The 22952-nt window shown below is 38.8% G+C and overlaps 1 protein-coding gene across 20 annotated transcripts in view; it reads right to left on the reverse strand.

Annotated features, from left to right (window-relative positions):
* Window positions 1-22952, reverse strand: part of FOXP1 (forkhead box P1) — a 627100-nt gene that overhangs the window by 508619 nt on the left and 95529 nt on the right. For 16 of the 20 annotated variants that reach the window (XM_045832498.1, XM_045832499.1, XM_045832497.1 and 13 more), the window contains one exon: window positions 13338-13467. The exons of 1 other annotated variant lie outside the window; for it this stretch is intronic. The gene's annotated coding sequence lies outside the window, so the exon portion shown is untranslated. Of the gene's footprint in view, window positions 1-2205; window positions 2268-4042; window positions 4141-12113; window positions 12157-13337; window positions 13468-22952 lie in introns of those variants that run through there. 3 more of the 20 variants (XM_045832478.1, XM_045832491.1, XM_045832490.1) reach the window with 3 other exon arrangements.

Consider the following 22952-nt stretch of genomic DNA (forward strand, 5'->3'; position numbering starts at 1 on the left):
AAAGGTATTGACAGCAACACAATTATAGTAGGGGATTTTAACACCCCACTGTCAAAAATGGACAGATCTTCCAAACAAAGAACCAACAAAGATATTGTGGCATTAAACAATGCCCTAGATGAAAGGTACTTCACTGATATGTACATAGCCCTTCATTCCAGAGAAGCTAAATACACATTTTTTTCAAATGCACATGGAACATTTTCAAAGACAGACGACATGATAAGACACAAAACAAGTCTCAATAAAATTCAAAAAAATGAAATCATATCAAGCATTTTCTCTGACCACAAGGGACTGAAAAAACAAACCAACCCCAAAGAAAAACACCTAAAACACTCAAAATCATGGAGATTAAATAGCATGCTATTAAATATTGAATGGGTCAAGAATGAAATTAGGAAAGAAATAAAAAAATTTCTGGAAATAAATGAAAATGAACTCACAACAACCCAAAACTTATGGGACACAGTGAAGGCAGTCCTGAGAAAGAAGTTCATAGTGACACAGGCCTACCTAAAAAATATAGAAACATTTCAAACAAACAACCTAACCCTACGTCTACAAGAACTCAAGGAACAACAACAAAGAGAGCCCAGAGCAAGCAGAAGGAAGGAAATAACCAAGATCAGAACAGAATTAAATGGCATAGAGACTAAAAGCACAATTCTAAGGATCAATGAATCCAGGAGCTGGTTCTTTGAAAAGATAAACAAAATCAACAAGCCATTAAGCAGGCTCATCAAGAAAAAAAGAGAGAAGACCCAAATAAACACAATGAGAAATGAAAGAGCAGATATTGCAGCTGACACCACAGAAATACAAAGGATTATAAGAAATTACTATGAAGGACTGTGTGCCAAGAAATTTGAAAACTTAGGTGAAATGGACAACTTTCTAGAAAAATATAATCTTCCAAAACTCAATGAAGAAGAAGCAGAAAGCCTGAACAGACTAATAACAGCAGATGAAATTGAAGCAGTAATCAAAAAACTCCCGACACACAAAAACTCTGGACCTGATGACTTCAAGGGACAATTCTACAAAGCATTTAAGAAAGAGCTAACCACTATCCTTCACAGAGTATTCCAAAAAATCCAAAATGATGGAAGACTCCCAAACTCTTTTTACGAAGCCAGCATCATCCTAATCCCAAAACCAGATAAAGACACAACAAAGAAAGAAAACTTCAGGCCAATATTGCTGATGAACATAGACACTAAAATCCTCAACCAAATATTGGCAAACCGCATCCAACAATACATTAAAAAGATCATAGACCATGACCAAGTGGGATTCATCCCAGGGATGCAAGGATAATACAATATTCGCAAATCAGTAAATGTAATACATCACATAAACAAAAGCAAAGACAAAAATCACATGATCACATCAATAGTAAAAAGCATTTGATAAGGTACTGCATCCATTTATGATGAAAACACTCAGCAAAGTGGGAATAGAGGGAACATTCCTCAATATAATAAAGGCCATATATAAGGGACCTACAGCCAACATCATACTCAATGGAAAAAAACTAAAAGCTTTTCCACTAAGATTAGGAAAAAGACAAGGTTGTCCACTTTCACCACTTCTATTCAATATAGTATTGAAAGTTTTAGCCACAGTGATCAGACAAGAAAAGGAAATAAAAGGCATCCAAATCGGAAAGGAGGAAACAAAACTGTCACTGTTTGTAGATGTCATGATAGTGTACATAGAAAATCCTATAGACTCTGCCAAAAAACTGCTCGACCTAATAAATGAATTTGGAAAAACAGAGGGATACAAAGTCAATATCCAGAAATCAAAGGCATTTCTGTATACCAACAATGAAACAGCAGAAGCAGAAATCAAGAAAAAAATCCCATTTGATATAGCAAAAAGAAAAATAAAATACCTAGGAATAAACTTAACCAAAGAAGTAAAAGACCTGTATTCAGAAAACTACACAACACTGAAGAAAGAAATCAAGGAAGACACAAACAAGTGGAAACATATACCATGTTCGTGGATCAGAAGAATTAACATCATCAAAATGTCCACACTACCCAAAGCAATGTAAAGATTCAGTGCAATACCTACTAAAGTACCAATGGCATAATTCACATAGAACATTTCAAAAATTTACATGGAACCATAAACAACCCCAAATACTTGCTGCAATTTTGAGAAAGAAGAATAAAGTAGGAGGGATCACAATACCTGATACTAAACTGTATTCCAAGGCCACTGCAATCAAAACAACCTGGTACTGGCACAAAAACAGGCACATGGACCAATGGAACAGAACAGAGAGCCCAGAAATAAACCCAAGTCTCTACGGTCAATTAATATTCAACAAAGGGGGCAGCAACATAAAATGGAGTAAAAATAGTCTCTTCAACAAATGGTGTTGGGAGAACTGGACAGCTACGTGCAAAAAAATGAAACTTGAGTACCAACTTACACCATACAGAATAATAAATTCAAGGTGGGTAAAATATTTAAATATAAGCCGTGACACCATTCAAGTCCTAGAGGAGAACACAGGCAGGCAAATCTCAGATATTTCACACAGCAACATTTTTACTGATACATCCCCTAGAGCAAGGGACATAAAGGAAAGAATAAACAAATGGGATCTCATCAAAATAAAAAGCTTCTGCACAGCTAAAGAAAACAGTATTAAAATAAAAAGAGAGCCAACCATATGGGAAAACATATTTGCCAATGATACCTCAGGCAAGAGTTTAATCTCCAAAATATATAAAGAACTTACATGACTCCACTCTAAGAAGACAAGCAACCCAATTAAAAAATGGGCAAAGGACTTGAAAAGACACTTCTCTAAGGAGGACACACAGAGGACCCAGAGACACATGAAAAAGATGCTCAATATCGCTAGCTATCAGAGAGATGCAAATTAAAACCACGATGAGATACCACTTCACACCAGTCAGAATGGCCATCATAAACAAAGCAATAAACAACAAGTGTTGGAGGGGCTGTGGAGAAAAGGGAACCCTAGTTCACTGTTGGTAAGATTGCAGACTGGTACAACCACTATGGAAAACAGTATGGAATTTTCTAAGGAAACTAAAAATGGACCTGCCTTTTGACCCAGCAATTCCACTGCCAGGATTATATCCTAAGAACCCTGAAACTCCAGTCCAAAAGAACCTATGCACCCCAATGTTCATAGCAGCACAATTTACAATAGCCAAGTACTGGAAGCAACCTAGGTACCCATCAGTAAATGAATGGGTCAAAAAACTCTGGTACATTTACACAATGGAATTCTATGCAGCAGAAAGAAAGAAGGAGCTCCTACCCTTTGCAATAGTATAGATGGAACTGGAAGGCATTATGCTAAGCGAAATAAGCCAGGCGGTGAAAGACAATACCATATGATCTCACCTTTAACAGGAACCTACACAACAAAACAAACAAACAAGCAAAATATAACCAAAGACACTGAAATAGAGAATAGGCTGACCATGACCAGAGGGGAAAGAGGAGGGAATTTCAGGGAAAGAGGGGAAGGGTTTACAGGAACAAATATAAAAGACACATGGACACAAACTAGGGGGGGTAGAAATGGAAGGGTATTGGGGAGGGATGGGTAGGTTGGCTGGGCTGGGAGTAAAAGAAAACTGTACTTGAACAACAATTAAAATAAAATTTAAATTTTTTTTAATTAAAAAAATAAAAACTATCTTTTTCTCAAGAACCCCCCCCCCAACAAAAAGAATGATATAGGAAACAGAGAAGTCAAAGAACTTATATGCCACAACCCATGGACATGAACAAGGGGCAGGGGTGGCTGGAGGCCTGGTGGGTACAGGGCAGGGGGGGTACAGGAAGAAAAATTGGGGAAACTGTAATAGCATAATTAATAAAATATACTTTAAAAATCATCTAATACCCAAGAACCACATGTACAAGTATTCTTATATTTTTCCTTAAAACTCTCAATTTTTGAAATGTTGAATTTAAGTAACCAGACTTGATATGCTAATATTTTGCTCATATTTAAGTATATATATATGAAAAATAATACCTTACTCCCTAATTTTCAAAAATGTTCCTTTGTGTCTCTTAGAAAATTCATCTTCAATTCCACTGGTAGAATATACAGGTTTTGCAAAACACTAGTGTTGAAGAGAGTACAGGTCTTACGTCTTTCAAGTCCAGTCTTCTCTGACTTGCTTTCCATTTGATACACCTTCTACCCCTGGCCTCACTTTCTTGCAGTTCAACGCTCCCTGTTTTACATGAAGGGAGGGGCAGGAGACTCTCAATAAATTTCACTCTACACCAATAAATAATCCAGTCACAAAGAAGAGCCTCTCTGAAGATGGGACCTGAACAGAAGCTGGTGACATGATTATTTCATCAGAAACTGAAGAGCCAGAGGATGGAGGTGGAGTGTCCAGGCCTGGAAAAAGATGCTGCATCTTTTCTAGACCAGGGCTCAACAAACTGCAGGCCAGACTGAACTCTACACTGCAGAGTTAAGAACAGTTTTTACATTCTTAAAAAAGGGGGTTAGAAAAAAATAAAAATACTACTGCTAATCAGTGACACATGGAAAATACAAGAAATTCAAATTTCAATGTCTATAAATATATTTTATCAGCAACAGGGCTACACCAATTTGTTCACTCTCCATCTACCACTGCTTTCCCACTACAACAGCAAAGGAGTAGTTGTAACAAACCAGGTAGATTGTGAGGCCTGAAATATTGACTGTCTGGCTCAGGAAAGGCTGCTGACCCCTGATACAGACAGAGGAGTCAGTTTACCCTTTTAATCATAGATGTACACAAACAATTGTTTTGTTTTTTTGGTTAAAAAAGTTTTCAAAAATCACAGCAAGTAAAAAGAAGAGCATAAGGACTCCCTATGCATTCAATGCCAAGGTCAGATGGAAAGCTGTGTTTGTGGCTGGGCACTGAGTAAAAGCACTGACACCCTCTGCTCACCACCCACCAGGCCTCATGTCCCACCACACTGAGTTCTGGTTCCAATGACTGCTATCATAAGAGAAAACTATCCTGATACCTTTTTTAAGCAGCAGCATTAACAATTAAAAAGCTGCCACCACACATGCAAAATAATTTCTTGCATTTTAATATGCATATCCATAGTCAGATTATAACAGCATGAAGAGATTGATAGGAAATGACTGAGTATAATGGTGCCAAAAAAGACACTGCATTGATCAGTAAATAATGCAGGTTTTTTTTGAAACTGCATATTTATGTTTGTCAACTCTCATACACATGTTTGAAGAATTCTTTTTGAAACATCTATGTAAAAAAAATTAACACTCATTTTTAAAATGTTTCTAATGATTACAGAAAAACACTTTTAGGATATATATGGTTTAAATTATATCCGCCAAATAGTGCCACCTGGAGCATTAATTGCTACATCCTTAATAGTCTGTTATGTCAGGGTATTTGCAAATATCTTAAAATGGTTAAAATACAGCAGCAAGTAATATATATCTGGTGTTTACAATATGCCAAGCACTATATTAAGGACTTTTCACAGACAACAAGGTAGATGCTACCACTGTCCACATTTCGTAGATGAGGAAACTGAGGCTTGGAGAACAGCTGTAACTTGGCCAAGGTAACAACTATTAGTGAGACTTGGGACTAGGACTTGAGGCCATCTACTCTAACTTCAGAGACCAAGCTCTGCTTAAACAAGCCCCAGGCGGGTGCCTGGGTATGAGTCCAGAAATCTGTATTTAATACACTTCCCAGGCAGCCTCTGGAACATATTGGAAAAACACAGGCCCAAGGACCTGGAGGAAGAAGAGAAGGAAAGTACAATGGGCCCTTGGTTCAGGTCCCCTCTGTTCCCCTCCAAACACTGCCCAGAAGAGCTTAACAGGTATATCATAGCCCCTGGCATGTCACATAGCTCAGTTATAACAGCTACTGGACTGCTGTCATTGTTTTATAGGTTAGTAAGAGAATGCTTTTTTATGTCAGGTAAAGTCATTTTATCTGTATTGTCCAGAAAATTACTGCAACCCACAGCTGATTAGCTTAGCATCTGCTTGCCCTAAGACTATATACCAATTAAATTATACCAGTAGCCAAGGGCTGGCCAAGGTGGGGTGAAGACAAGGCAGTAGGGTCCCGGTTCTAACCAATGATTAGTTTATCAACCACTATATTAGACAATGAGCTTGTTAAGCCCCTCATGTACCCACCACATATACTTTTTAGAATTTTAAGTGGTCAAATATATAAGGAAAGAAAAATCGAGTAATTAGCCCTATATACCCATAATCTAGATCCTAGAATACTGAGATTCCATTTTTTCTTTTCTAAAGGTTTATAAAGTAAATTGCAAGTGATATGCCATTTCACCCTTACACAATCCAATACCAAACTCTAAAAAATATGTAGAGAAAAATACCCTTAATAATAACTGAATGCACATGCTAGGGAAAAAAACCCATAGAGCATACCTGAAATGAACCATCTGGTCATCTAGCCAGAAAGTCCATCCTGAAAGGGCCTGAAATGCCTGCTGTTCAAAGACAAAGGGCCTAAATAACCTGACAAAGTGGCAGGGCTTGACTTTTCCACTGCCTGGCTCTCACCTTGGCCACAAAAGTCCATGTAGCCCAGGTTTTCCCTTCACACACCCCTTCTCTGGAACAGCTGGCCTGCTAGTCCTGTGTGGTCTGTTCCTATTGTATCTGCCCAGATGTCAGAGAAGCCAGGAGCTGCCACCACCAGAAGTATGGCTACTTGAGAAGAAGACTGAAGGACACATACAGCACTGAGCCAACCACAGGGTACTGGGAGCTTTGGGCAGAGGAAAAGCCTAGAAGGTAAGGAATAATTTTGAAAAAACTTATTCCCTTTTGTATTACTGGTTCTGCAAAAATCTTGTGTGTAGATTAAGCTGTAGTTTTAAATGAAATGGAATCCATTTCTTCCATAAAGACGACTATAAGCTACAAAATATCCCCTGCCTAAATAAAACTGAAGGGTGTTAAAGAACCATGGAATCTACTCAAAGATGAGGAGGGAGCATGCCCTGGTGGTTAAGACATGGGCTTTGAAACTGTCCCAATTCAAGGCAAACCCTGCTTGTAAAACTTGCTACATGATCCTGATCAGGTGACTTGGGCACTGAACTTCTGTCTTCTCAACAATAAAACCAGAATAATCATAACCAGAACATGGAAATGTTTTTAGGATTAAATGTGATAACTAATGTGATATCTACTGTAGGAAAACAAATGCTTAATGAATAGCTGCTATAAGTATTTTTTATAAATATTCTAAAATCTCAGGGAACACAGTGAGGGATGAAAAACATTTCATCTAATGAGCCTATTCCAGTAAATTGGTCAGAGAAATTCTGTGTAGAGAAAATCCAAGAACCACCATCAAAATGGACCATGACAGGGCCCACTGATTTTATCATCCTGGACCAAGGCTAACCATATGAATATGGGTTGAGAGAGAAATAATGCACATGTTCACCCACAATCACTTTCCAGAACTCTGGCTACCATGACCAACACACATAATCAAACAATATGTTGCAATGAAATTAAAATGTATGTTAACTAAATGGTGCTTAAATGCACTAATTGCTCATTTTTCGTTAAGGAAGAATTAAAATGATGGCAATTCTCAGCAGGGTAGCTCAGCAGCCTCCATACAAACTGAATGGAAATTTCCTTCTTTTAGCGTCTGTGAACCAAGTTAACAGAAAACAGAATATTTTCAAAAACAACATGCAATGTAGTTTAAGTTCCTAGAATTTTATATCACGGAAGATATCATTTGAAATGTAATAGCTGAATGCCTTCATCCCTAGTACAGCTTGCTACAGTGTATTGATAGAAACCAAGATTAATATGCAAAAGGAAATAGCAAGAAACTTGCCTTCATGGGTCAGTACCTGCGCATGCTCCTCCCTTGTGAGAGGAGTAGCACTGGGAGAGTGAAAAAGTCTGGGTTTAGCTCTCACCCCACCACTTCCTCACTGTGCTTGAGCCTCAGTTGATGCACAGGTCAAGAGGGTGACAACTACCTCTTTCTTGTCTTTTCCAAAATTACAGAAATAGAAAAAAAACTATAAAACTATAGTGTTACATACATGTAACATCAAAACCAGATGAAGGGTAGAAAATACACTACCTAACAAATCATATAAATATGGCATATGCATGATGTCCAAAATCCAGTTGTTACACAACCAAATAATTGCCAGAACATGCACGTGTAAGATTCTCTCATTATTGTTTAACCACTGGGTGTCCCATCTGGGATAAGCATTAGGTATACAAAGAAAAACTAAAGAGACTGGTAGGCAAAAGCTACTTACTTGACATGATTTTACCCATTCTCATGTGAATAGTGTGTTTGTAAACCTGTCTACAAGAAATTTAAGAGGAATGATTCTGAGGCCTTATCTACATTCACTTGAGCAATTAGTGTGATCAATTAGTGATGTCTGCCAGGACACAGGAATGGACAGAAGTGGAGGGAATGAGACATGGAAGTATGTCAAGAATACTTGCCACCCTTGATTTAGGCAAAGGTTTTGATGTTTTGTATAGATTTCATGTGAACAAAACCTTATGCAATACATTAAAAGTTTACAGTGAATATGTATGTCCAGATAAAAGTGTGTAGAATCCCATAAGGGACTTAGAGAGAAGTGAAAATGTCTACAATATAAATGCAGATTACCTTTATTACAAAATTGGATCGCCTTCTCATTCCTAGACTAATTTCCTATATCATAAAACCTATATTCAATTTTATAAATAGCATATACCAAGAATCATAAATTTAGTTAATGTAGAAATTTAACAATTTTTTAAATAAAAAGTGAGAAAAAACTGTTTTAGAGCAAGTATCTGAAAGGACAGAAAGGGTTCTTTCTTTGAAGATTATGTTTTTCTCCTCTGACTCTACTTCCCCTGGGACATGACTAAAGAAGAAATAAATTTCACAGCTAATATATATGAAGTAACATGTTTAACATTATCCAATGAATTTATATCTACCTACACCATTTCAATTTATCTCACACAAACTGTCACCTCCAATAGAATTCATTAAAACAATGTTATAGCTATGGAATTAAATGCAATCTTCTAATTGGAATTTAATCTTATAACAGTAGTTGGTGGATCCTCTTTTTTAACTGACAAATGGAATAACTCATTAGTTTCTCTTACAGTTCTGCCTGAAGACTGTGAAAGTGAATTTGACATCAGGACTGGATTAGCCATCCACTACTGTGAAGTACTGGGGAGTGAGGGTGGGGGGCTGGAGTCCTTTCATCATCTTCAGAACTCCTCCTGCTGAGTATGGGCGGGAAAAGGGTGGATACTCTTGGTCTCACCAGTCCTGAATTACTGTATTACCAGCATATTCCATTACCTCCATGTAAATGTCATGTTAATTTCTGATCTTCATTAAGCCACACAATAGTTTCCACCTGGCCCCTAGCCAATTACCTATGGGGAAAATATTTAGCCAATCACATTACTTCTATTACATTAGAAACTGGAAAGAAATGCAAAATAAACATCTCAAAAATACTTCAGAGATAAAATGTAACTTGACAGTGTCTTCGCATGCTGAAGCCCAAGTCATACAATCTGGTAGGCAGCTGCCAGCACTCATAACTGCTTATTAAATCTCACCTTTCTTTATGGCATGAGTGAAGATCTGTATTTTTACCAATATTAGGCTCGTTGTTTTATGAAAGAGACCAAAATACTTAAGATCATTCACTCCAGCCTATAAAACATATTATGTAGTTTATTAAATTGTTAAAATTACTTTTCAAAGTCAAAATTTCAGGGACTGGAAGTTTAAGCACAACAAAGTGCTTGGCCTGCTGAGAGCTACCAACACAAAGCAGCTCAAAAGGAAAACCCACCAGCCTGTTTTCCTGTCCTAAAAACCTGCTACCTGTCCCCACCTCTTCCTGGAAGCTATACCATCACTGCCACCCCACCTCAAAACCAATGACAAAAAAATCCACAATCTTGAGTTTTATAAAAAAGCAAAAACTCCCAGGCAAAGAGTAGCTAGCCCGTTATCAAGTCCTGGGAAAAATTATTTTCCTTGTTCTACCTCTTCCTAGTGGTTTAATGCAAAGTATTTTATTATAAGAGTGAACAAAAGAGGAACTGTGGGCAAATAAGGAAAAACAAGTGGTAACAAAACAATGTCACATGATGCTCACATTCTTACACCAGACCCACCAGCAAGGCACACATATGGACAGTGCAACACCAAGGCACAGAATGAAAAACAAGCCAGCACACTTGCCGTCTGTAGTCAACTCTTCTCAGGAAAACTCTATGCAAATTCAGACTGTTATTATCACATTTATTAATAACACTGTGGTTATATGACTATTACATATGCAGCAGACTTAGTCACTCTTCACTCTTGGGGTCTTGTGATGTGCATCAGACAGGTATCAATGTCAGCTACAGCTTTATGCCAGGGAAGCGCTAACTATCTGCTGGAGAATGGCAACATGAAGGAACCATGACACTAACAGAGACCTCAGGTGCTTGACCCATCTTTCTCTGTAGCCTGACCCCAAGTTAATTTGTTATGCAGGCATGATTACCACCAACATAAATTAAATACATTACCTATTTTCTGAGTTTAAAACTTTGCCATAATGACCTATTTGTGGAAACCTTGCACTGTTTCATCTCCTTGGATTTGAGTGAGGTGAGTGGTTGTTCTGGCTGCTTAACCCTATGCCTGTGACCCTGTTCCACCATGAGGACACTTACCATGACATATATCACTCAGAATTAGAGTTTATTTAAAACCTAAAGACTCCAAATTATCAGCTGTAACAATTAACTGGTGCTTCTTTTGGTTATTCAATAAACTGTAAAGTTCTAAAAACCATAGGACTATGGGTACAATTTTGACAGTAGGGCTAAACTAGCTGTCAAATACTCAGTGCACACAGCCAAGTTACACATCATGGAGAAAGAGAATTACTACTTTCAGTAAACCTGAAGGTGTGCTCAGAGACGCAGGGAGGATGGAGAATCTGAACACGCTGCAGTTCACTGGGTTTCAGGGGCCTCTACTTCTTACTGACAGTTTAGTGAAAAGGCATTTATTATAGTCTGATAAATACAAAGCACTTCCATATTTATATAAACTGGTATTCTACTGGGACTAACAGTATATTTTTTCCAATTCAAAGGAGATAACATTCTCATTATAGTAGTTCGGATTGATTTTTCAAATAGTAGGTCTTACCCAATGAAATTAGTTAATAAAAAAGTGAACCTAGTCTTCAATAAATCCATTCATGTGGTTTTGTTAAATTTCATATATCAATTTTATGAGAGTGAGATTAAGCCAGACTCTTTCAATACTAAAGACAGAGATGACAGGTAACCTCAAACCTGAGTTTTTGCTATTTCAATACCTTCAGAATTCCAACCACTTCTATGACTTCTCAAATGTGCATATGAGATAGACCCAGGCTTTTTTCTCAACTCTACCTGGATTCTGGAAGATACAATTTTTCATAATATATGCTATCTGCTCACTAGTCTACAGACCATTCACAAAAGCCTGGCATAGCTGTGTAGCAATGGCAAAACCTCAAAAGAACTTCATAGATGAGAAAGTGGAAAGACTTGCCCAGGACCACCCAGTAAGATGGTCACAGTTCTCTAACACATCTAAAACCCCATGACTCTATCAACCATTTCTTTTCATTGTGGTATCCTTTCCTTATGTGTTACTGTTTACTACTTGCCTTACTTCTTGCCAGTGAAAGAAAGAATACTGTAAGGAACACAAAAAAAGACTTTTCCCCTCTATCTATAGTCCAGCAGAGCTTACCGCAAAGGACAAGTAGTGAGATAAAGTGGCCTGTGTGAATCTCAGAGCCCACAGGGCTCTCTGCAGATCATGTGGTCTGTAACATTTGGGCTAGCGGCTTCTCTAGGGCTCTTTTATTTTTCATCCATAAAATGGGAAGGATTTGTCAAAATGAGCTCTAAATTGTAAAAATCTTTAAAAATATGGCCCAAATAGCTGAATGCATAACGAGATCTTAGCAGAAACACTTACCAGAAAAGCTTTATTAAACTGCCTGGGCTTCATTTCTCAATCTCTAAAATTGGGATAACATAGAAAGAATCAGTGATTGAGGAAAAAAGGAGCCCAGGGACTTTTAACCTCAAACTCAATGGGCTTCAGCAGCTCCATTTGTAAGGTGACAGGACTTCATAGACAATTTCTAAGGCCTTGTCAGCCTCACAAATAGGACACTCTAATCTAACTGCTTTATTTTAAAAATAGGAAATCAAAACAGAGACTAAGTTGCCCCATGTCAGGTAGCTAATAGATCTTCCTGTTTCCAGTATAGTACTGTTTCAACTTCACTTAATTTCCCTCCATTAATTTGAATCTGTCTCAAATACCAGTTCACTAAAACAAAGAAGAAGAGGTTATGCCAATGGTTCTTCCCATTAAATGCCATTCAATACAAAACCTAAAACCAAATAATTTCCATGAGGTTGACTTCATTCTATGACAAATCTACCACTGAATGAGGTCAGAGTGTTTACCCAAAAGACCTGGCCTCAGTGTATTATTGTCTCTGGTAAAAGCAAGTCACAATTGCTTGTTCATTACTACTTAGGAGCCATCAATTTCTGAGGAGCATGATAGATGCATTCAAATAACAGAAAACACATGTAACAGAAAATGATCATCACATTCTTTCTAACCTCTCCCTAAAAATTACAATAAATAAACTGATAAGGTAAACTATGCTCTTTAGTCTTTCTGAAAATCTTTGAGCACCCAAAGTTCCCAACCCTTTAGCTTTCTCAAGACTCCTACTCATGTGGAAGACTTGGGATGGGACCTTCTCAATTGAACAAACTAGATGTAAAACATCCCAAAACTCAAGATAGGTCATTATAGTCTTATTTCATGGTGGTTCATTTTATCACCAAATGATTCTCTTTCAACTGTGCATGTGGCTCATAATTTAGACACTCCACTCTTAAGAGCATGATTAAAAGAAACATGTAAGCAAAAAAACATTCTCCTGTGTCCTATGTGCCATTTATAAATCCTCAGATCACTGTATGGGTTATCCAAAAAGACTATAGCAGAAAACAATGACAGAGTTTGTCCTTCCTTTGAAAATGAGAATCTCTCAACCTCACTGCCATTGTTCTGATCAACTTAAGACTTTATCAGTTTCCTGCACTGTGTAGGATCCCTTCAGTTGACTTTTTGTCTTGAGAATTTTCAGATGAGTAATCATAAATGTTCACTCACCCTGTCAGCCAGCAGGCATCACATCCACCCATTCATAGTTGACAGCAAATCAGAGAAGGGATTGAAGCCCTCACCATTGCCCAAATGTTCTGTTTGGAAACTGGAATTGCCAGCAAAAGCTCCTGGAACACTGCAACAGAACAATATTTTTTACACATAACTAAGATGTACCTTCTAAAACCACCACTTCCTTACATTTGAAAACAGCAAGACAGACATAGAATCTAGAGGTAGGGGAAAACACCTTTCAAAGGAGGAGATGTCAATATTAAGTGTGGTGCTGTAAAATAGGAACCGGAAATATTGTTTTGAAACATATGTTTACCAATTACTTCAATACACACATTGAAAGGTTGTTGTTTATTGCAGACTTTGTGTCAAATATTTTACATATTCTGACATTACCAAAATATGTCCCACTATAAAATGCTCAAAACAGTAAGTTATTTTAACTCAAATCTTACATGGATTAATGTAGTGCCATTTTCTATTAATCAATTATTTTTTCCAGAGGATGAAAAACATAAAAGTATTAAATAATAATAAATTAAAATTATTTTTAAATATAATGAACACCAAAACTAGTAAAAATAGGAACCATAATCATTTTTTGCTCCAAAATAATTCTAAAAATGTTTATGAATTACATAGGGAGAAAGACTTATGGAGATATTTCCATCAAGGGAGAACATACTATGTAAGTACAGGCATCAAAGTGAAGAAGCCTGAATTCTGAAACCAATACTATCAATAATCAATTGTGTGGCCCCAAGAAAGCCAATTAAACATCTCAGGATTCCAGTGTCTTCATTCATGGGGTTAGGCATTTACTAATGCTCCCAAGTCCCTTCCACCTCCCAGCTTCTCTGTCATTTCTGGTAAATCATATGTATTTCAAATAGCCTAAACTATCAGTTTCAGCTTTAAGCTTCTTGATTAAAATGATTTTTACCACGAATCACTCTTAGGCTAATCTGCAATCAACACCAAAGATGTGCTATGAGCAGAAGGTGTGCACATGCATGGAAGATGTCTCATGCTGTTACTAATGCAGAACCTGGTGAGCTGGCTCCCTCGATGGCTGACAGCATCCTCTGGGTGCCCATGGAAGACTTCCATTCCTCTGCAGAGAGTACAGCTCCAACTCCCATAGAAACCTGCCCCAATGTATTGTATTATAGATGAGTGTTTCTCAGTCTTAAGTGTGTATAAGCGTAACTTGGAGAGCTTTTAAAATAAAGATTCTGCCTTGGCTGGTGTGGCTTAGTGGACTGAGCCCTGACCTGCAAACCAAATGGCTGCCAGTTTGATTTCCAGTCAGGGCACATGCCTGGGTTGCAGGCCAGGCCCCCAGTAGGTGGTTGCGTGAGAGGCAACCACACACTGATGTTTCTCTCCCTCTCTTTCTCCCTCCCTTCCCCTCTCTCCAAAAATAAGTTAATTAATTAAAAAAAATAAAATAAGATTCCTAGGTCTCATACCCAGAGTCTGGTTCAGTTGTTCTGCAGTGTGGCCTGAGATTCCAAGGCACAGAGAGCTTCTCCAAAACTCTGAGCCACATAGCAAAAAAGAAATGGCCTGAGTTGGTTGCCATCTTTGGGATAAAATCCAAACTTCCTTCTATGACCTAGAAGGCTCTGCATAATCTAGCCACTTTCTACTTTTCTGATGGCACCACTAGCCACCAGCCCAATCACCAATTCTAACACAGATACAGTGGCCTTCCTTCCATTTCAAGCAAGCTAAATGTTTTCCTGCCTCAGCACTGGTGCACTGCTTTTCCAGCTACTTATAATGCCACAAGCCTATTCTTTACCCAACTAACACCTTCTCGTCACTGGGTCTTAGAGGCAAAAGCTACCTCAAGAAGGTTGACCTGTCTACTTACTTAAGCTAGGTCCCCAGTGACTCTCAATGACATTATCCTATTGCTTTTTCCAGAACTCTTGTAATAACCAATAAACTTTTTAAAATCAATTATTCACTTGTCTTTCTCACTAGAATATAAGCTCCACAATGTAAAGGAACCTCTCTATTTCAGTCATCACTATACTGCACAACTTCATAGAAATGCCTCACTCATAGCGGGCACTCAATACAGGTTTACTAAGTCAACAAATAAATCAACAATTGAAAGAATTAATTCTTCTGTGTCCTATAAAAACACAATCACCATTTATTAAAAACTCACTACATGCTGGATATTGTTTTAAGTATTTCACAACAGTTATTTCATTTAATTTTATTCTTACAACAAAGTTCTTAGCTCTTATAAGCTCAATATTGCAGTAAGAAAAGTGAGACACAGAAATTTTGAAATTTGCCCCAAGATCACACAGTAGCAGGGGCTTGCCTCTACAGAACATGTGTCATAAGAACTCCGTATTTTTCCAGTCAATACACTAGTACAAAAATTCTGAGAGCTTACCTTGTACTAGACACCCTTCTGACTCAAGCTAGCTTCACTGAGTTTTGGCTGCAAGCCCTTGTGGAGGATACTTAACCTTTCTGACCCTTTTTCATTCATACAGGGAAAGCTAAGGCATCCATACCGACCAAGCAGATAAAGCAACTGAGCAAAGTAGGCCAGATGTGAGGCAGGTCTGAGGTATGAGGCAATGAGGAATGTGAAAAATGGGGAGACCTATGCTTTCTCAGCTGAGAGGGCAGCAGTACAATTCACAGGCCACATGAGAACACAGCCCAGGGGTTCCAGATCTTTCAAGCCTACAAATGAAGGTTGTAAACCAGATTATTATTTTGTGAAATTTCATAATTTTTCAAAGATAGGAGCTAATCTTTTAATAGTATACATTAGTGAGAGAGAGAAACCCTCAGCCAAATGATGATGAGGTCAGGTCCTGTCTCCAGGTCTGTGATTCCAGAGGCATGCAGCACAGAAAGGCTGGACAAGCAAGTACAGAGAAACACAGGAAGGGGCTGAGTGGGTGGAGGCTTTCTAGGGGAATTATCTTCAGCAAGTTTTGGAAGGAAATGGAAGATGAGGTGGAAAGGCATTCCATAAGATCAAAATATGGTATTCAAATGGCTTGGGAGTGGGTAGGGTAAATCATCCGAAAGAACAGCAGTGAGGACAAAGACCAGTGCTTTAATTTTCATTCACATTGAAGAAGATGTCATTTCTAGCTAACACATAAAGTTTGTCAAACAATGCTCTAAGAGTATGAACATTAGTGCTATCTTGCTTGTTTTCCAAAAATGTTAAAGTATCAAAAATAAAGGACAAACTACCATTGTGTTTTGCAGAATGTTTTTGTTTGTACTTGTGTTTTCATGCAGGTCCAACAGACCCAGGACTGAATTCTATCTCCACCAACTCTGTAACTGTAACCAAAATACTATATAAACTATATTATAGTTTTTATATGTGTTTATAGTATACAATAAAGTGCACAGTATATACATACACATATACTATAATGCATGCATACATATATTTACATACTATAAAATATAAGTTCTATAATCTAAACCAAAATACTATGTAAACTATATATACTATAGTTTTTACACTTAATATTTATATTATAAAATGTACATTATATACATACATATGTACTATAAAATACAAGTTCTATAATGCTAAAACTCTGAGCTTTAGAAATAAAAAATATAGCAATTAAAAAAAATTTTTAAACCACCAAAAGAGAAGGTGGACATCCAAATAAATTATCCAGAACACTGCTCAAAGGCAAAAACTGTACCTGGAATTATATACTGAAAAAAACTATCCTTCAAAACAAGAATGAAACAAAGATCTTTTCAGGCAAACAGAAGTTTATTACCTCTACAAGGACATCCAGAAAAATGTATTTCAAGCCAAAATAAAGCGATTTTAGGAAGAACATTCTCAGATTTAAAAAGGAAAGTGGAGCCAAAATAATGGAGACCTTGTGAGTAAACAAAAAGTAAATGCATTATAATGATGTACAGATCTTAAAATAAAAAAAAAATAAAGTATGGCAACACCATCATTTACACTCCCCACCCCCTTTCCCTGGCTCCCTACACACTGTGGCAGCATCCATCACCATGGCCTCGGATGCAACCTAGGTGTGCTACTAGGGCTCACTTGAAGTGCAGCTTCCTGCTACACAGTCCAGAGTCTCGACCAGGTCCCAAGAATCTGAATTTCTACCAGATGACCCAGGTAATTCTGATGAAGGTGGGGCCTTGCCTCCAGTCTGGAGAGCAGCACTGCTCTTAACCACTTAGAGTCAGGAATCCAGTTGAGGGACAGGAACCCAGCCCCAGGAAGTCTTTTGCTCCTTTCCAGTTTGCCAGAGCAGCAGAGTCCCCAAGAACATCTTGGTTTAGGGGGTCAGCAGTGACATGGCTTCAACCCTGAGAATCAGGAACTGCAATAAATTAAAAGCCCATTAAAATATCTTATAGGAAACCTTGAAGTGCTGAAACATTCATAGTGCCATAGTCAATCTTTGAAAAGCCAGATTACCATCTTGGGAGTCCTTAGAAAGAATGAAGCTTTCTTCCTTTTCAATTTACCTATTTTTAAATGCATATATTCTCACAGTGGCTACCACACAGGTTTGCAAAGTCCAGTGGACTTTCTAGGTCTAACCCTGGAGACAGAAGCCTAGGATGCCACAGGGCCCTGCCTTGTTTTTTAAAGAAACCTGTGGTTACAAAACAACTCCAGAAAAAAACAGGTAGAGGTAGCCACAAAACAACAGTGATATTTTCTTGTTTTGTTCTCCCCAGTTTATTTTTCCCTGAAGCAATCCTTGCTTGGTACAAAAGTCTGCCGGGAGCTGCAAAAAGCAGCTGTGGTTCCCTGAGGCCAAGACCTAGCAATCAAGTTGTTTCCCAAACACTGCCAGGCATCAGGGAAACAACAACAGAAGAGGCAACATTTGCATCTGTTTTTCAAAAACAACCTCCAAAAGTCTGTGGCCTGCCTTGGAAAACTTGGACATTAAAGGCACAATGGCATGTTGGGTATTGGCCCCCAGGGTCCACATGTAATGCATTATTTCACTTCTTTTGACGAATGCCTGTCTCCAAAAGGAAGATTGGAGGTTTACAGTTTCAAGCAGAAGACTGATATAGACAACATGCTAGTCACTGGTATTTCCAAGCAAGCTAATAGTGGTCATCTTAGCAAACTGACATCATTTGCTGACCATCCAACACCTCAAGACACCCAGTGGTGTCTCTCAATTGTAAACAAACACCAGAACCTCAAAAGGGCTTATAAAACACGGATTGCTGGAGCCCTCCCCCTACTGTCTAATTCAGTAGGTCCACAGTAGGGCCTGAGACTTTCTAGAGAGTTCCCAGGTGACCCTGGTACTGGTCCAAGCACCATGCTCTAAGAGACACTGCCCTAAAGCTGCATGCTTCTCAGCCATCCTGAAGCTCTGGGAAGTCAACTCCCACCTTCCTCTCTCCCATGGATTGCTTGTGTGGCAGTGTCATGCCCAAATGAGGTCTTTCATTGGCTTCTCCAGATCCTTCACCCACCATCCCACCACCCCCCACCCCGTGCACTAAAAGGCTGCCCATGCACACTTTGTCAATGGGTACCCTGCCCTCTGGCTTCCAGTACAGAACCACCAATGGAGGCCTCATCTCAGGAGGACAGAGAGGACGGGGTGTTTACCAGCAGGTGCCCTCCCTGCCAGGATACTGTAGATTGACCAAGTCCCTCCAGGAATGGCCACAGCTCCTGCCCAGACAGCCCTCCCCACATAGCTACTTTCTCCAGGTTCCAGTAACCATGTCCTACCCTTACCATGACCTTTCAGGCCTAGACGAGATAAAGGCCACCCATTTCCTGCAGGGACCCTGACACAAAATTTCACTGGATCACTGGTTTTAGAATGCTAAATTTGGAATTTTATATACCCATATAATACAAGTAGTTACATATATGTGTACATATACACAGGTATACACACATATATATGTACACCTTCACAGTATTTTTAATGAAGCTAATCAGATTAGTCTGAAAACCTGGGAGCCCCATGGCAAGGCCATGTCATGTGGTCTGCACTGACATTACCTCAGGTCCCATGTGCCACAGAAAGAGTGGGCCTACTTTGTCTAATGGTTACACAACCTGATAGGAAGGAGAGCATTTGTGTGAGCTTCAATTCTTCTCTAGTTTACTAATGTGGTTTCCTTTGTTGCAAATGGCACCAAAATAGCAAGGGAACAGAAGTGGGTGGAGCAGACTCATCACTGTCTCCATGAGGAACTTTCTGACATTGCTGAGCCTGCTTCCCAAAGCACGTGGGCTGTGAGAAAAGGTGTGTTGTCAGCTCACAAATAAAATGCCAATCGGCGTCAATTAATAAGGTTTAGAAAACAAGAACAAATACTTCTGTTTTAAAAATAATAACCTCAACTGTCCCCTAAATAAGCATGTGTTTGAACAGCTAAGTTCTAAAGTTCTAATAAAAATGGTCAGCCAGATTTAACCAGTTGAGTCACTACACCAACAGCCATGGCTTCAGCAAACTCACTTGACTTCATTTAAGTTGCCTAGAACTAATAATCACTACCACTTTTACTTAACTTTCACTAGTAAGATTTCTTCCAACTCACCAGAGGACTTGTTGGTATCTATGTTCCAAGTTTTTGACTAAAGCCATTAATTAGAATACCTGGGGAATATGGTTCCTATGTAATTACTTTTCTAGTTCAACCAGAAACCTTCTGAGGCTCAACTAGAAATCTTCTTGATTTGTTTACTACTCTTTTTCACTAAAAATCTTACCATTTCATTTAAAACTTGAAAGCTAGTCTTCTATTACATCTCTCTACCCACCTCCACTACCATCCCAAGAAGTAGCCCAGCTGTCTGAACCCTGCAATAAAATGAGTGACTTAACTGTAACCCCATCTTCAAGGATGAGATCACCATCATCCTGCTGCCTCTGACCATCCCAGAATCCCATTTCCATGTTGAAAGAACTTCACTCATCCTTCACCTTGGCTCCTGTGCTCACCTTTTCCCACTGCCCTCCATTACCAACATCATTAAAAATCTACAGACTTTACATTTTCCTTAAACATGCCCTTTTCACCTATTTTGAAAGCCATCTACAGGACATCCCTTGACTTCAATCAAAGACAGAAGAACTGGCCCCTCTTCAATTCCCTGTCTTAGAGCCAAGTTATTGCTCTGCTAACAGCCCACCTTACCTGTCTCTCTCCGATGATTCCTCCATCCTTCAAAACCCTTCCTTTGGTGATCACATGTGAAGGGACTCTGCTCCCAGCCCAGCCATGTGGCCTTTACCTCCTCTACAGCATTCTCAGATATCTTAGTATCTGGTTCACAACTTCTGTCTAGATCCCTCGGTGTGGCCTCTTCTATTAACCTCAGTAGCCATGAAGATGGTCCTTCCAAAAGCCTGGCCAATGCTTATCCAGGCCTAGTGCTCAAAAACCTTTTGTTGCTGAATGAGTGAATGTACACTTGTTTTACTTAATTCCTGACCATAGAGGCATCCAATCCATTTGAGGAGCAGTGCAGTGCAGCAGTCAAGCACAGGCTGTGGAACAGGCTACTTGTGTCCCACCCTGGCTATGCCACTTCCTAACTGCACATGGCCAACTTCCTCTGTTCCTGAAAATGGGGATATTTGCCCATACATGGTAAGGGCTCATCAAGTACTAACTAATTAATGACTACTACTCATTCCATACATGAGGGAATGGCCAAAACCTGGATCTCAATATCCTTTACAACTTGTCCACCTTTGAGACCTTGAATTCTAAAATTCACTAACAACCTATCATTGAGCCACCTCTCACTGGGTCATTTCTCTTGAATTTGTTTGTGGGCTGCATTGAGCCAAGCCATCATAACCTCAGATCCATAACTGCCCTTCACCACGCGCACAATCCGTCATCCCATTGCTGAACTCCTTCCCTCCCTTTTACATCATCTAAGGCTCAAACCACAATACCCAGTACCCCAAAAACCCCTGCATCACTCAGTGTGCCCTTGTATTTTCTACAGACTTCCTGTTTGAGCTATTTGGTTCCTTAACCAGAGTGAGCTGGGTGAGGTAGGGGCTGGGTATGATTCACGTTCTTATATCGTGGGTGTCTACACTATAGTGCCTGGGACACTGAAGGTCATTATGTGTGATGTCAACGTGCAGTGCTTTCAGTGAGCCAAAAAGATTTCCCATAAGCCTACTTGACACCCAATCTATGACAACTTGCTGTTTAACTTAATCATGGGAATTCTGAGCTCAATTTCACATATATCTTCCACTCATAGTTCAGTTCAATGGCACAAAATATGAACCTTCCATTCCCACTGGCAAAGAGGGCCAACCTAAGTGAGTGGAGCTTGCATAGGGCAGCCAGCTGCTGGCAGGGCACGTAGCAGCTCTGTCCCAGAGGCCCAGGGACCCTCAATAGCTCCCTGGAAGATCAGTCAAGTGAACAGAGAACTGACTGCCATCTGTGCTCTTTATAAGGCTTCTGTGGTAAACATGTTTACTTTCTTTTCATTGGCTGGGCTTATCACGATTGAGTATTTTGTTTTGAGTCTTGCTATAGAAACATGTTTGCTTCGAGGGGAGAGATTTTTTGATAGCTAGCACACTTGTTTTTCATACTTTTAAATCCAAAACATATTTTTCATAGCCCCTGGTAAACAATCAAGGTGATAAACAAATTATATTATTTCACCTTCACACAATAGAGGTGATCTCTATGTACCTGTGCAAAAGCTTGAACTGGGCTGTGAGTGACCAAGGTTCTATCGAATGAGAACAAGAATGACAATCATATAATGTTACTAACAAGAAAACATTACAATAGCAGGCTCTGCAGAAGAAGGAGAAGAGAGAATCCATGCCTCAGTTTCCCTTGTAGTAACATTCTGTGGGAAGCCTGCAGCAATCACACCAAAGGCCGTCTTGCTAATGTATGGGTATCCATATTTTCTATGAAAAGTTAAAGTTACATAACCAGCATACATAGCTGATGGGGGTGGGAAATAAAACAACTTTTCGAAGAATGAAGAAACCAACCAGGTCAAATATTAACTGCAATTCTTTTGAGACTTGTTCTCTGTGGTGATTTTTGCCTGATTTATAGTTAAGAAAAAGGTAGTGGTTTCAACTGTAAAAAAGAAAATTCATCCATTACTGGAAAAGGAAAAAAATAAGAGTTAGAAGGGGTATAAATTAAAAAAACAACAACTTTTGAGAAAACCAACAGTCTTAAAGTAGGATTTCAAAGTGCTATTTACAACAGTTACTCTGTGGATGAGACTTCATGTGGTCCCAACCCAGCTGTGCCAAATCTAGAAAATTCTGTGTACCAGCATTCTAACTAGAAGCAAACGTCATTTTACCACAAGCATGAGAGGTTAATTACAAATTACTTAAAGGAATAAAAACATAAAGGCCAAATTCCACCCCATTCTTAAATCATCATCTAAGGCTGCACTCAAATTAAAGAAGTAAAAACCCAACAACAACAAAGTTAAGATTGTGGTATTATAATAACATAAACATCCTCATTTAATACACATTATTATTTCATCATGTATGGCACTGTGGGGCATGGGAGGATGTCATTAGAAGGCATAGTAACCCC

This window comes from Phyllostomus hastatus, unplaced genomic scaffold, assembly GCF_019186645.2.
Source record: "Phyllostomus hastatus isolate PE091 unplaced genomic scaffold, TTU_PhHast_1.1 phas_contig_16, whole genome shotgun sequence".
NCBI lineage: Eukaryota > Metazoa > Chordata > Mammalia > Chiroptera > Phyllostomidae > Phyllostomus > Phyllostomus hastatus.